Source organism: Anopheles gambiae, chromosome 3 (genome assembly GCF_943734735.2).
Source record: "Anopheles gambiae chromosome 3, idAnoGambNW_F1_1, whole genome shotgun sequence".
In the NCBI taxonomy this organism is placed as follows: Eukaryota; Metazoa; Arthropoda; class Insecta; order Diptera; family Culicidae; genus Anopheles; species Anopheles gambiae.
The window spans coordinates 74,551,231-74,564,864 of record NC_064602.1 but is presented as its reverse complement, the minus strand read 5'-3'; the positions used below and the strand labels follow the sequence as shown (position 1 = coordinate 74,564,864).

The 13,634-nt window shown below is 46.1% G+C and overlaps 1 protein-coding gene across 1 annotated transcript in view; it reads left to right on the top strand.

Moving 5' to 3' along the window:
• The first annotated feature begins 3,550 nt into the window (after positions 1 to 3,550).
• Positions 3,551 to 13,634, top strand: part of LOC4577508 (myosin-IIIb) — a 51,704-nt gene continuing 41,620 nt past the window's right edge. Inside the window, exon 1 of the mRNA XM_061655191.1 lies at positions 3,551 to 5,247. The gene's annotated coding sequence lies outside the window, so the exon portion shown is untranslated. The remainder of the gene's footprint in view (positions 5,248 to 13,634) is intronic.

Below are 13,634 nucleotides of genomic sequence, written 5' to 3'. Positions count from 1 at the left end.
GAAACTCTGAGGGATGTTGGGGATGATTAGGCTTGCGCAAAGCAGCAATCTCTTCGGGGTGGGAACGAAAAATTGCCAACTACACGTTACTTCATCTGCTTCATTTACCAGAGTGCGGCTCTCGAGCTGTCCAAAAACCGCGACGTACGGCAGCTCTGTTGCGCATGAGTATCTCGATGTGCAACCCGGTGGTACAATCGGGTTGATTGTTTGGAAGTGTGATTTGCACCCCTATCTGAGCGGTTCGATCGAGCCTCGGGGCCTCGTTATCGAACGTGTTCGGCCCACGATCAGCTTATCAGCGCGGCAGCGTGATTTTTCCGATTGCAGCGAACAGCAGTGATAATGGCAAACGTATTGCGAGGGTGGTTGATTATTCAACGGATGTATTTAGTTATTGAGCAATGCTTGGTGAGTGAGTTTGGGCTTTGGGCCGATGGATTAGGCATGATTAAGGGCCTCGTTAGAATTCGGATGCTATTCAAAAATAATTTCGCATAGAGCTATGGTGTGATTTAATCAATTCGTTACTCATAGTTGGGCAATCTGATGTTGCAAACTCTCGATCTTTTCGAATGTTCACATGAAATTATTGAAGATTTAGAAAGTAATGGGAAACAAAATTTCTGGAGCAAGTTAAATAATGTGATTCTAAAAGATGACTTCCCGATTAGTCGTTTAAAATTCACTCACAGCATGTGCGGAACCGAAACATGACAAAAGAGGAGATAAAAAGCAAACACCATCATCATAATATATTCTGCAAATTACTGTTTAATAGTAGCTAAACATAGCAACGTGAATTGGTGATAGATTGGCTAATTGGATTTGCTCTACTACTCGCCTTGTCATCATTTCTATCGCTCACCGGCTCACAGACCGTCTCCCGCGGGTCCCACTTTCTTTGTGTCCTTTAAATGCAAACAAATAAATCTCCCCCAAAAAAAAAAACAAACCACACGGCTCTGGCGGTTGCCCTTTCTGCGATGTAAAATGCTCCACATTCGCAGACCGCAGAAATCGTTTAAATTATATGGTCATGCAAATGATCACCGGCAGTGGCCTACATTTGGCTGAGCAAATCGGTCAAAGACAGCGCGGCTCTTGGCGGTGAACAAACAAACAGAGGAAGAATAAGAAAAAAAAGAACATCTCAGAGGAAACTTGTACATTATCACCACCGGAACATGCCTAATGACAAAGCATGGCCGCAGCTACAAGGCAAACATTAATCACCATTTTGCGAGAGCTCTCCACCCCAAAAACATACCATCACATCATTACAATAACTGATGGGCTTTTAGGGTGGAAAATGTGAATAACTATGGTTTGGTGCTTTGCTCTTGCCTGCTACCCCTTCCTTGGAAAACCCAACAAAGCATCACTAATGTCACGCCAGTTTGTGAGGTGTCGGAAGTCACAGGCATCAGGCGTGGTCTGTTTTTGTACAAGATTTTCGACCGTTTCGCCTCTAAAATTAACAAGACTCCCTCTGGAGAGGCGATATCATGTAATGTGCGGCAGTAATGAAAGAAGATGATAATGATTGCCTGGTGTGTGTCTCAAGTTTCCCTGTTTGATAGTGGAAGTAATAATAGTGGAAGTAGTGGTACTCTTTCTCTCTCTCTATGTGTGTGACATGATGAGCAAAGGTAAGCAATTAGTGAAAAATTGATAGTGATTAGATAACGAAACTGCAACCATTAGGGATGTAGGCAGGAGGCTTTCACGCCGAACGGGGCCGCCGCCAGTCGGAACTTTGCTGACGTCAGTGGGTACGTACGGGGGAAGGTTCGCAAAATAAAAACCAAGTTAACTTGTAGAGCATAGCAAAGGGAATAAATTAAAAAGTCACCGCACGGAAAAAATATCCCAAGATATGAGATGCAATCACCGCGCCAACCTAATATGACCCAGGTGAGCAACGGAACTGTAGCGGCGCGAAGAAGCGCCAAGGTGTGCTCCACGGCAAATGACATAGTTTTTCGCGGTTGTCGCTTGTGTAAGGTAGCGAGAAACAAAATTCACACAAAATCATACAGTCAGTTTTCTGTTGTGGCCCCGACTCTGCGTCGGAGGTGGCCGACCCGGTTCGCCGCAAACCGGTTCCGTTGACTGGTCTGGGGCCCGAGGAATGGCGGAAGCTGATGGCCAATGACACACTGCCGACGGCACAACATAATCTGATAAGCTCGAGGAAGGAGAGGGATCAATGGGGGTGCGAGAGGGTAAAGAAGGGAGAAATAAACTTAACGCCACTTGCCACGGAAAATCGGAAAAATCGGGAACTCAGGGAACGTTAGTCGAGCTTGGTGGGTGTACCGTAGGCGAACGATGTAGCGGTAAATGAGAAAGTGCCGGGGCCCGCGAACACACTACACTCCGGGCACGAAAGGGTCCACAATATGGGGTCTGGATGCTGGCGCTGTTTGGATCGGGAGTCGGGAAGTGTGCGCACAAGAGGTGCATTCCAGCGTGAAGGAGTGTTGGCCTGTATGGCCCGGTGATGTGCTCGGGTGCCGCCGCCACATGCTGGTCAAACCGGTTGATCGGCACGTACCAGCGGCCACCGGAGATGCTCTTGTATATGGCAGAAAAACACGTAAACAAACGTGACCAGCTGAGTATGTGTGGCGATCGAGAGTGAGAGGCTGAGTTGATGGATGGAGAAGAATTCGGCACTTTACCAGATCAAGGTCCTCGTGTAATTGCGTGAGATCTTCTTCGTGTATGAGGCTGTATGAGAATTGATAACTTCCGGTTTTGTTGGAGCTGGTGCGTTTAACTAATAGATAACAACGACACTGGCCAGTCTAGTCTGTTATAATGCTTTAAAAAGATTGAGATGTCTCAATAACGAGCAGGCGAATGACAGACGAAGAACTGCTGGAGACCCTTACTGGAGAATTGAGGTAACTTCTCAAGTAATCCGAGGGCGTTTTTTGATGATCTAGGAACGAGTTTTTTGTAGATCTATTCCTGGTCAATTTATAACAAAGATCCCAGAGAAACTCCAGTCTACAGGTGTTAAGCAGGTTAAGAAGATCTTCTAAGAGAATGTAATGTATTAAAGACCAAACAAAAATGACTTTGGCAGCTACTTCTTGAAGTACTGAAGTTTGAAAAGCTGTCTTTCGGTTGGTTCAGCGTCTAGAGTCATCCAGATGTGAGCAGACCGGTAGAAAGTTCTCAAAACAATCACAACAGGCCCAGTCAGCACAGACCTCACCAAAAGATAAACAACAAATTGACCAGCCCTGACATACCCGATTCCGAGACGGTTGGGGCTCTCGCGCAGTTATGCACTATCTATGCGCTCTCCAATAAGGGTTGGTTTCTCTCTCGCTCTCTACCAACCCCCGTAAGCAGTTGCGGATAGTTTTGCGTACCGTTGGCTTACGCAGCTGTTTCTTCCCCCGAAAACGCTCTCAACCCTGCAGCATTCTCTCACCATAAGCATTACGGCGCAGCTGTGGCTCACTCGCCCAAGAGGGAGGGATGATGATTCTCCGCCTCAAACGACTCGAGTCGGCGCAAGAGCATACATTTTTCCATCGCGGTTTTTATTTCAACGAAGGCAACGTGACCGAACGGACGCGCGAGCGCATCGAGTGCGCGTGTTTTTTTTTTACGCTACGCAGCTCATTCGCATGAGCCCCACGTCATAAAGTTACCGCGTGTGTGTTTTTTGGCTTTTACCATCATTTCTTCGCCTTTCTATTGTTTATAGTTTGCGTGTGTGCGCCTCTGTGCCCGGTGTTCGGTGTTTGTGCGCGTGTATATTGGCCGCCGCGAAGAAGTCACCCCCGAGAAGAGTGATTGAGCGATCATTGAGCGCTGTCTGCGCACATGAATTGCACTACAGCGTAGTGCTGCTGCACCAGAGGCTTGAAGGAGGAAAAGCAAAGAAACACACAACACCTCCTGCCTCCTTCTGTGTGTGTGTGTGTGAGGGGTTGGAAGTATCTTTCGGGTGTGCTTCCGAACTGTTTTCCCTCCGTGATCGTGCGTGATCTTCGTGCCGCGGATTGCCGTATCTTTCAGCGTTTTTTGGGCCGCACGCGAACCGCAACAGTACGATCTCGAGCCCCCCGTCTGTGTGTTTGTCAAACTGCGTGCGAACCCTAAGTTAATCAGTCGAATGCTGTGGCTTTGGTACAAGCCAGAAGCGTATTAATTTGCCCGATTTCTATCACCAAAGATCGTTGCACTTGAGAGTGTCGTTCCCATGCCACAGGTCGTTACCGTGCTGTGACGTGCCAACGTGCTGATGGGTGGTGCTTAATGGTGGAAAAATAGCAATCTCTAGCAGTCGCAAAATACGTCCAATTTTCACGACAGTGCAATTGTTGTCACCCCCAAAACCACCTTCCCGGGCCGTTGTGGGCCGCCGCTACATCCGTGTGTGGCGTTTCGCAGGGGAAGAAGAAAGTTTCCAGCAGTTGATAAGAAAGCGCTACCACAAACAGTGCCCAATCGAGCACCTCTCGCGGTGGTAAATTTTCGGTGTGCAGCGAGTGTGTGCGTACGTTTGGTTGCCGATAAGTGGCGTTTCATGTCGTATAGACCGCGGCCCTCCGCGGGTTGTTTGCGGCGCACGGTGCGGCTCACAGAGTGCGAAAACGCTTGTGTGTGAAGCACGGGGGGTGGTTGTCGATTTTCCCTTCCGAGACGAAACGCCGGCACCGCGTCGGGGTTAAGACGAAAGTGGCAAAAAAGGAAAACCCAAAGCGAAAATTAAAGCGTAACACGCCGAGGTCTAGGTCTTGCCCTTTTTGCGCCCTCGAAGTCGAAGCGAGCACGACGTGACCTTTCATTCTACCGTTCGTCCCCACGTTGAAGGACGAACCTGGTTCAGAAGAATAAGAAGAAGAAAAAGTGTGTGTGGTGTTTAGTCACACCAGGTGAAGTGGTGCAGTGGTGCGCGCGATAAACAAACAGTGTTTGTGCTGCTGCTGCTTCCCCCTAGAGGTGTTGTTGTGTGTGTGTGTACCGCCACGTGTACCAATATCGTCCTGCAGCTTCCGGTGGCATCGCTATCCGATGGTGGATAGCGCAAGGTACAACCGTACGCACGGGGGCCAACGATTCTCGTTTGCGCACTAATCGTGGGTGAGAGAGTGAAGCAAATTGGAAGAAAGTGTTGTTTGGTTGTGTTGTTAGGGCAAACGATACTTTAGACTGTGTGTGGTGAGTCGAGTGAACAATATCTTATTTCTTTTGTTATGCTGCATCAGCGTTTGATGGGTAAGTAGAATCGTTTTTGGTGTTATATCAAGTATGAGAAAATTGTCTTTAATGTCCTCAAATTAAGTTATAAAGCTTTGCGTTTGGGATCCAGTTGCGTCATGAACACACGACCTGTGTTGTGGTAGACCGAGGCGTCAGTCACTACACCATGGATTTGCTCCAGAACATACAATGATAAACTCGTACCTGTTTCAGAAGATACCATGAATCAAGCAAAAATTAAATTTGAATATTTCTACGTACATTTTACATCACTTCATAAAAAAGAAGCTTCAAAACCCTTCATCCTTCGCGGTGGGTATATGTTTCTCGGTCAGGAGCAAACTCAATTGATTTTTGGGCGCAAAGGTCGGGTTTTTTTCGCTCTTCCGTCGCAATGAAGCTAAGTAAAACTTCCCAACGACCTTGGAGGTATGACCGTTTGGGCACAAAATTGAAAAATGTAAATTTATCGTCCCCATTATCCCGCTCCGTACGGCGTCTAACCCGTTACCCGGGTGTGTTAAACATCGTCCAGCGTTCTTTTTCTCTCTCCTCCCTGTACCAAAGTGCTTTGGTACCTATTCCTGGCTGCAACCGGTCCAAACGAGGGAACCGGGGACGGCGCAAAATAAGATGCGAAACCCTTGCGGCGTCCCACGTGGATAATACCGTTCAGATCAGATTAAGTTGAACGATGCAAAGTTTATTCTATTCGTTACTTGCACAATGGATTTCCGTCCCTTTGCTGGAAGGCATGAGAGTGCGCTTCTTCGGGCTTGTGTGGGTCCTTTAAACTGCTCCCCGCTCTCCCTTTTGAAAGCGGATGTGCTATTAACAAAAAAAAAAAAAAAGCAGAAACCAGAGCACCAACCGAGCCATCAAGCAAATGGACGGCTTATAGGTTGGAGTGTGGGGTTTGTGGTGCAAACTCCCCCGTCGCCATTACTGGTCCCACTTGGCATGAAAGAAGTCGGTGACAATGGAGTTACGTGGCGCTCCTGCATTTACGGTGTACGGTGATACTCTCTCTCTCTCTGTGGGTAATATTTAATATCCGGATGAAGTAGTACAATGTGTATGCGTACGATAAGCGCTCGATCCCACCGCGTGCCTTTTGAGGATGGGTAGAATCTTTTTCCGATCGATTTATGCTACCACACAGCAACACAAAAAACGCACGAGATATTCCTTTACGAAGAGATAGAATCCGAGCTTTTCTATAGCCGGCTAAAGAAGTGAATATGAGCACAAAGCGGCGTCAATGCAGTCGGGCACAATGGCACAATAAGATGCCTTCCAGCGGGATGAGAGACTTTCCCGCGAGTCCATAGTTTGTGCTCGGTACATTTTTTCTGCCAACCGGAATATTGGTTGCATTTCGTCTCAAAAAGCTCTTTAATCTAATACCACTACCACCATTCTCATTCTCTTGCCAGGTGTTCGTGCACGAACGTAATTCTCAACTGCAGAAACTTCCACCATCTTTCCACCACGCGAGGGAAAGCATGTTACGAAGAACGTTTTAAAGACCGGTAGCAAATTGAATTTATCAGAGCGTACACAGCTGTGAGTGCCGGCTGATGATGATCTCATGATTCGTTGTGCAATTGTATCAAATCAATCAAGCAAACTCATCGCCGATCACTTACAGTTACGGCGCACGGAACGGTTTCCTTAACCAGAGCCGCGTCTGGAGTTTGGAGTTTTTGGAGGAACATTTGTAACACTTCAGTTCCCGGAGCCACAACAAAAAATGCATCGAATCATTGCAACGTCCAAAGAATGCAGCTCAAAGTACCGGTCGAGCTATCGCGTGTAGAAACCCCGCGCTTCCAGCACGTACCAATCAGCGGTTACGGAATTGTGTGCCGTTCTGCAGCAGTGCAGTGGATGCATGACCAATACATTTTTTAACGATTGTTTTTTTCTTCTTTTTCTGCTCCAATCACATTCCGAGAGGAATCTGTTGTTGTAGCAAGCAAACTCCAAGCTGAGTAATCGTATCTTGAGCTGTGGCGTGGCTTGCGATGAAGATATCTAGTGTTTGAATAGGGTCGAATGACTGAGGGGCGTGTGGGTAGCGAAGAAATAGCAAAAAGGAAAAATAGAGACATCTTCCGATCCAGCTCTCCGTGTCTGTAGGGAAGTGTTGGTCGTCTGGACAACTCTCTTGCATGCGACACGATGAGCGTTCCGATGAGTGTTCGCTTGATTGTCGACGATATTCTCAATCATGACGGCGAAAGTAAACGAATGGATTGGAAGTCCGAGAACCCAAGTGGGCCCGAGATGCATCGTGGCATAAATTTAAGCAAGCCCGCATTCGAATCCCCGGCTGCATTTTAATGCACGGGCACGAAAGAGATCAAACCAATAAAGGCGAAGAAGGGAAACAGAATCTCAGCAATTCCGACTGTTTCGAGGCTGATGGTGGGTTCTCCGGGGGATCAAATTTAATCTTTTGATAGTTTTATTTTCGCCCTCTTGTCGCTGGGGTCCAATATTGGAGTGCTGTGTAGTCAAATAAGCGGGGAATTAGTTACTTCCGTTTCTTTTTTGGTCGTTTGATTTGAATTTCTCTCTTGTGATACGCTTCGCCGACCATGCGGGTGCAAGGGTTGACGAAAACTAAGCAATGGGAGTGAGCACTTGTGATAAGAGAACGTTAAGATATGATTTTAACACAAAATTGTAAAAGCGAAAAGCATATCTGTTGAAGGAAACATATAAAAAATAGAGACTTTTCATAGAAAGTCTAAAATAAACAAACACGGTCCCTGACGCTGTGCATCTGTATTGTATGCAGCTCGTGAGGTTTGTTATGCCATTGCACAAAGTCATGATGTTGTGTCAGCTTGGGCTGTGGAGGAAAGCAATATATCACAACCCGATTGTTGATGTACGGCGGCCCAAACATTTGGAGCGGCATAAAATCCAGAAACTAAATGCAGCAAATGCCGCTGAATCCACCGTTATGGTCAGCCCGAAGTTAGTTCGATGGAACTCCCGATTTCGGAGACTTGGGATTTGGGGGAAGCTACACGGGTCTGGTCAAAGCAAAGCCGATCGATTATATAAACAATGACGACTGAATCCTCTCTCCCTGATCGCTTATGCAGTCACGAGGCAGTCGGGTGGGGTTTCTGTGGTTGCATTATTTTATGTTTCCAATGTTCCACAAACCTAGCGCTGAGAGAAGGTTGGCGTTGGAGCATGTCGAGGATTTCCTAGAAATAATGTTCGATGGAAGAGCCCAGATAAAAAAAACCCCAATTGCATGTTGCATATCGGACTGTTTACCCGAACGTTCTATTTGTGTAGAACCTATCGCATATTGGAAAAGGATTATGAAGAACACATGTATCGGCATGTTCTTTTGGTAAATTCCAATCCGATAATGGTTATGCTGAGTAAACAGAAATAAAAATTAATATCGAAAATGAAATGCACATGCCTGTTATGTCCCGGACTTTTGAGCGAGCAATATTGCAAAGCATCGACAGTACTCAACTGATGAACAGGAGTGCTTAGAGCATTTGGATTCACCGTCGATCGATATTGCGCGTGGTAGGGACACCTACGCTTGTCACGGACACTGCCGGAAACGAGTAACGGAAACGCAGCCTGTGAACCCTGAAAATTGCCCTCGGCCTAATCGACTGGAACGCTTCAATGGTTGAAGTGTCCTGTGTGTCTATGTGGTGGACACGATTTTCCACCCATTTTTTGCGATTTCTCATTTCCAGCTCAATCTGAATGACAGCCTTTTTCGTGTTTCCTATGTCGTGTTTTTTGTTGTTGTCTATACGCAAATGAACATGCAGCGGAAATGTATGTACACACGTACGCATATGTTACTGTTCGCCACCGCCCAATGGCGCATCTGCAATCCGGAAAGTCTGAACCAACCTACACGCGGACATTGTTGCGTACTTGCGTTGGTTTGCCTTCTTTTGTTTATACCGATCTACCAGTAATTTGAAGTTTCGGCAAATGTGTTCCGCGCTATCTTTTCCCCAAGCGGTAGCCGTGCGATGGAGAGTTCGCTCAGTCCGCTTTGCTTGATTACACACCGGACGCATGTTTGCGTCCGCTGTACTAAAACCGGGGTGGTGGAGGACGGGACAAAAACTAACGAATTGTAAATAAAATATCCCTAACTCAACATCTCATCGGCAGCCTGAGTAGGAAGCCTGAGCTTCCACATAGGCCTTCTATTGTGCGGAAACTGAAATTTATGAAAGCGGATCCGAAACATGTGTTACTGCATCGAATGTGTATGCAGTGGTCATGTTTTGTAAAGGAAATTGCAGAAAAAAACTCCAATATGCGGGAGGACGCTATTGTTCCGAAATGGAGTGATATGGAATTTACTCATGCGGGGATACTGATTTTTCATTTCGAACATGTGGGTTTTACCGACGTGAAAAGGATGTTTGCTGTTTTAATAGACCTCCGACTACATTTTGATACGAAGTGTAATCAATATTGGTAGTCTATGTTTGGTACATTACGCTTCCGGAAGCTTGTTCCTGGACCAAAGCTCTCATCTTCGTCTGTGCGTTTCTTACACTCCAACAGAAAGATCCAACAACCAAAGCCATCAAGTGCAAAGTCGATAAAAGAATTCGCAAAGGGTTTTGTCACAATGTGTTCCCTTCCAGATGCGAATATTTATGAAGTGTTAGCATCAAAAGCCAAAAAAAAGTCTTACTTTCCACATGATGACAGCATCGGTCTGAATTTTAGTTCCTCGAAGCGTCTTATGTCTGCAACGAACGACAGCTTGAATATTTCACCATCCCATTACGGTGAAACCATTCAGCACATCAGCACATTAGACTGGGTAGATCTAGTGTCTAGTATGACTTCTTGAGTCAATAAAAAGAATCAAAGTTTTTGCTTTCACTCGATTGAGCTCCTTTAGCGAACGGGAGCACAGTGTGTTTGCATGTAGACACTAGTCCAAGGATTCAGTTTAAAGTCTCATTTCTTTGCGCACACACTGTCTGATAAAAAAGGGGTTGGAATATTACATTCAAAAGCTGCTGCATCATCAACATTCTTCTCCGAAAAGATATTCGGCTGCCTTTAACGGTTCGCGCCAGTGGAGATGGTTGTGTCCTTTGGGATTTTGGGAATATGGTAGCACAATCAAGTTATGTGCATATGTATGACGTTGGGATGGGTATGAATTGAAGATGTTTGTCTGCCCATTTACCAACGGGCTGGTGGTACCAGTTGCATTCGATGAAGTTTTCTGTCGGCAAACGGTGTGCAAATGATGGGAGTCGATAAGGCTTTCGGAATTCGGAGAGTGGATTACATGGTCGAATTTCGCTCAAGTGAAACGGCAAACACAAACTATGCGATGTAGCTCGTTTGCATGGCGACACACCATACGTTGCAATCGATCAAATCGGGCGTGTTGAAGTGGATCCGGTCGTCTCGCGAGAGCAATATTTGACATGCAAATAGCTTAACACTGTTACACATGAGGCTGAGGAAGTCGCGTTCTAGACGCAGTGCTTCCGGTAGTGTGAACACTTTGAGCATCGTCAAACATTTGCATACATAAGGGGAATGAAATATGTTGCCCTCGTATGACACCGTTCTTTGCAATGTGCTACATAGTGTGTGATACATGATGGATTATTTATCCTCCTGCACGGGTCCTTGAACGATGGAGACGTTGACTTAGGTTGCTTAGGAATAGATGCATTCAAGTGTTTATTTCCACGCGAGTCTCATCTGTTGGTTTATTTATTCTGCAATTAAAATAACAAAGCAATTAATAATTAAAGCAACTTCACAAAAATAACTAGGTTAAGCTCTCGTGCAAACCCATGCCTGAAACGGGTCATTACGACACGTTTGTCTGTTTTTACCATTGCGGGGTGTTTTTTTTTTGTTTGCCACCGATTATATCAGCTTTGGCACACGAGAAATTCAACTGGCACTTTTGGCGCAAGTATGTCGACCGTTTGCGAAAAAAAACCCTCTCAAAACCCTTGCGGACATGTGCGATGTTTTCCGAATTTCCTGGAGTCGTGCCGGTTGGGTAACTAGACCGTCCGCGGACCCGACGCTGCCCATGCGCCACGAATCTCTGCCGGAGTGGATGCTCGTACCGGTTGCGTGAAAGTTGTTTGTGACTTTGTTCCCTAGTGTTCGCCCTCTTCAAATCAGGTCCACCTAAATCGTGGCTAGTGTGTTCCGTTTTTTTTGTTGGCTTCGGTTGCATGATGCGTGCTGTGCGACCTGGAGCAAAGTAAACTAGGTCTCTCCCGCTCTGTGTGCCACTGTGCTGACCGTTGCTCTGGTGGAGTTATTGGATTAGAGAAAAAATGGAAGAAATTCATTGTACAGAAAAATCTTCAAACGGGTAAAACCCATTGCGCGACGAAAAATGTTTGGAATGCATGTGATGCTCTGGCTAATGGGAAGCCATTTTCACACATTTATGAGTATCGTCTGTGGGTTGTTGGTAAGAAAGCGTTCCAAAAGCCAAAAACCATCGCTAGCCAGTTCTCTTCACCATTAGTGTCGTTTAGATGAATGATAACAAATCGTAGCCAAGTATGGCGATACGTTTTTCAATCACCAGCCAAAGTTCAAAGCGTTCATTTTGGTAGGGAATGTGGATTTCATATATTCATGAAAAACGCTCGGTGAGAGTGTTGGAGTTGGTGTGAATTGGAAAGGTTTTTTTTTTCGGAGAGAATAAATATTCATGCAGAAGTGCGTCACTGCATGAAAGTAACAATCGAAACTGATAATCTTTTTTTAGTTTGCTGCGTGTGGTGGCAGATAAAAGCAAACTCTTGGTTCCGTTTTTGGTTGTAGACATAAATTCATTCCTTAACTTCGTCAATGTAATCGAAGGCATTGTATATTGTGCTCCTAAATCTGGCTCAAAGATCTTGTACTTTATTTTGTAAGACAGCTTTATTTCAAAAGAATGAAGATCTGATTACATAGAATACAGCATGTCTATCTATGATACCGTTGGTTCCTCCTTCAGGTCATTCAGAGATATATGTTCTTTACACATTTCTGATTGACCTTCAGCACAGTAATTCTGGAGATAATTAATTATCGCTCAAAGTACCACCGAGCTAATTGAAATCATTGATTGGTCCCGTTGGGATAATCCAATTAACCATTTTAAAAAATACATAAGTAGCAACTAAGCTACAACGGGATGAACCGCTAACGAAATCAGTCGACCTTGACGGCAAACCTTGAGCGTATCATCGCTAGACTTAACGGACATTTTACCGCCAACAGGAACCGAACAGGAACGCTAGAGCGAAGTAAAAAAAGTATTTTAAACAGCTTTTGCTCCTCAACCATAGGATGTTGTGCAATTTCGTTATCGGATTCCCAACATCCGTTGCCCAGAGTTTGCCGTTTGATGTGGTAGAAAGTAGCCGAAGATGATTGTACGCGCCTCATTTGCTGCCCACGGTTTTATCCCCGTGATGATGTCGCGCACAGCTTTGGGAGATGTTTTTCTTGTTTTAAATTTATTCACTTCCCCTCGGCTGGCGGAAGATCGCAGTGGCTCACGGTGGTCTGATCGCGGAGCTGCCGGAGCTAAGTGTCACTTTCACGAAGCCACAACCCGAGCGAACCTCATCAGGAGAAGAAAGCTCATCAGTGAATTTAAATAAGACAATCAGATTCGACAAACGATCCCAATCTATTGGCTGTGGCGTGTGTGGTGCTGTCACGATCATCTCCGCCATTTGATTGTGGATTAATGACGTTTGTTGGCGCACATTTGCGCCGTGCCAAACCAAAATTCAATCTGTTTGGGGCGCCGCTCTAATTCGATCGCCGGCGGGGGTCGATTTGAGAATCCCAGCAAATGCGCGGTTTGCAATCTTGGCGGATCGGTTGGGCTCCTGGGACGTAGCGGAGTGCTGCTTCAACACCAAAACCCGCGAGGAAATGATTTCATTTCGAATCACACTCGCGACGATTAGTTATGGAAGGATGCACGGGCGAAATGTGGCTCGATGTTTGAGGAAGTACGGCACCGGAAAGGTGTGTCCCCGGCCTGCACATGCGGTGCATACGTACATCGTTACAATTGAATGCGTCGCGACACATGCTCGTAGATCAAGAGTTAGAAAGAGAGGGAGAGGGCACACATCAGCTTTGTCCCTCCGCGATGGAAGTTCCTGCATTCGGTGAGATGGAAAGTTTTCTCCGCTCTACACCGCCGGTACCGCTGCTGGTAGGTGATGGGCGGTGGGTAGGTTGATTGATTTTGCATACCATTTCACTTGGAAAACATTTCCCCCTCGGCCAACCCATGCAATAGCGGCGCCTGGAGAGAATCAAGTGCCCACGGGCTTGACAACTCAACCGGCGCGGCGATCGATTGGATGACT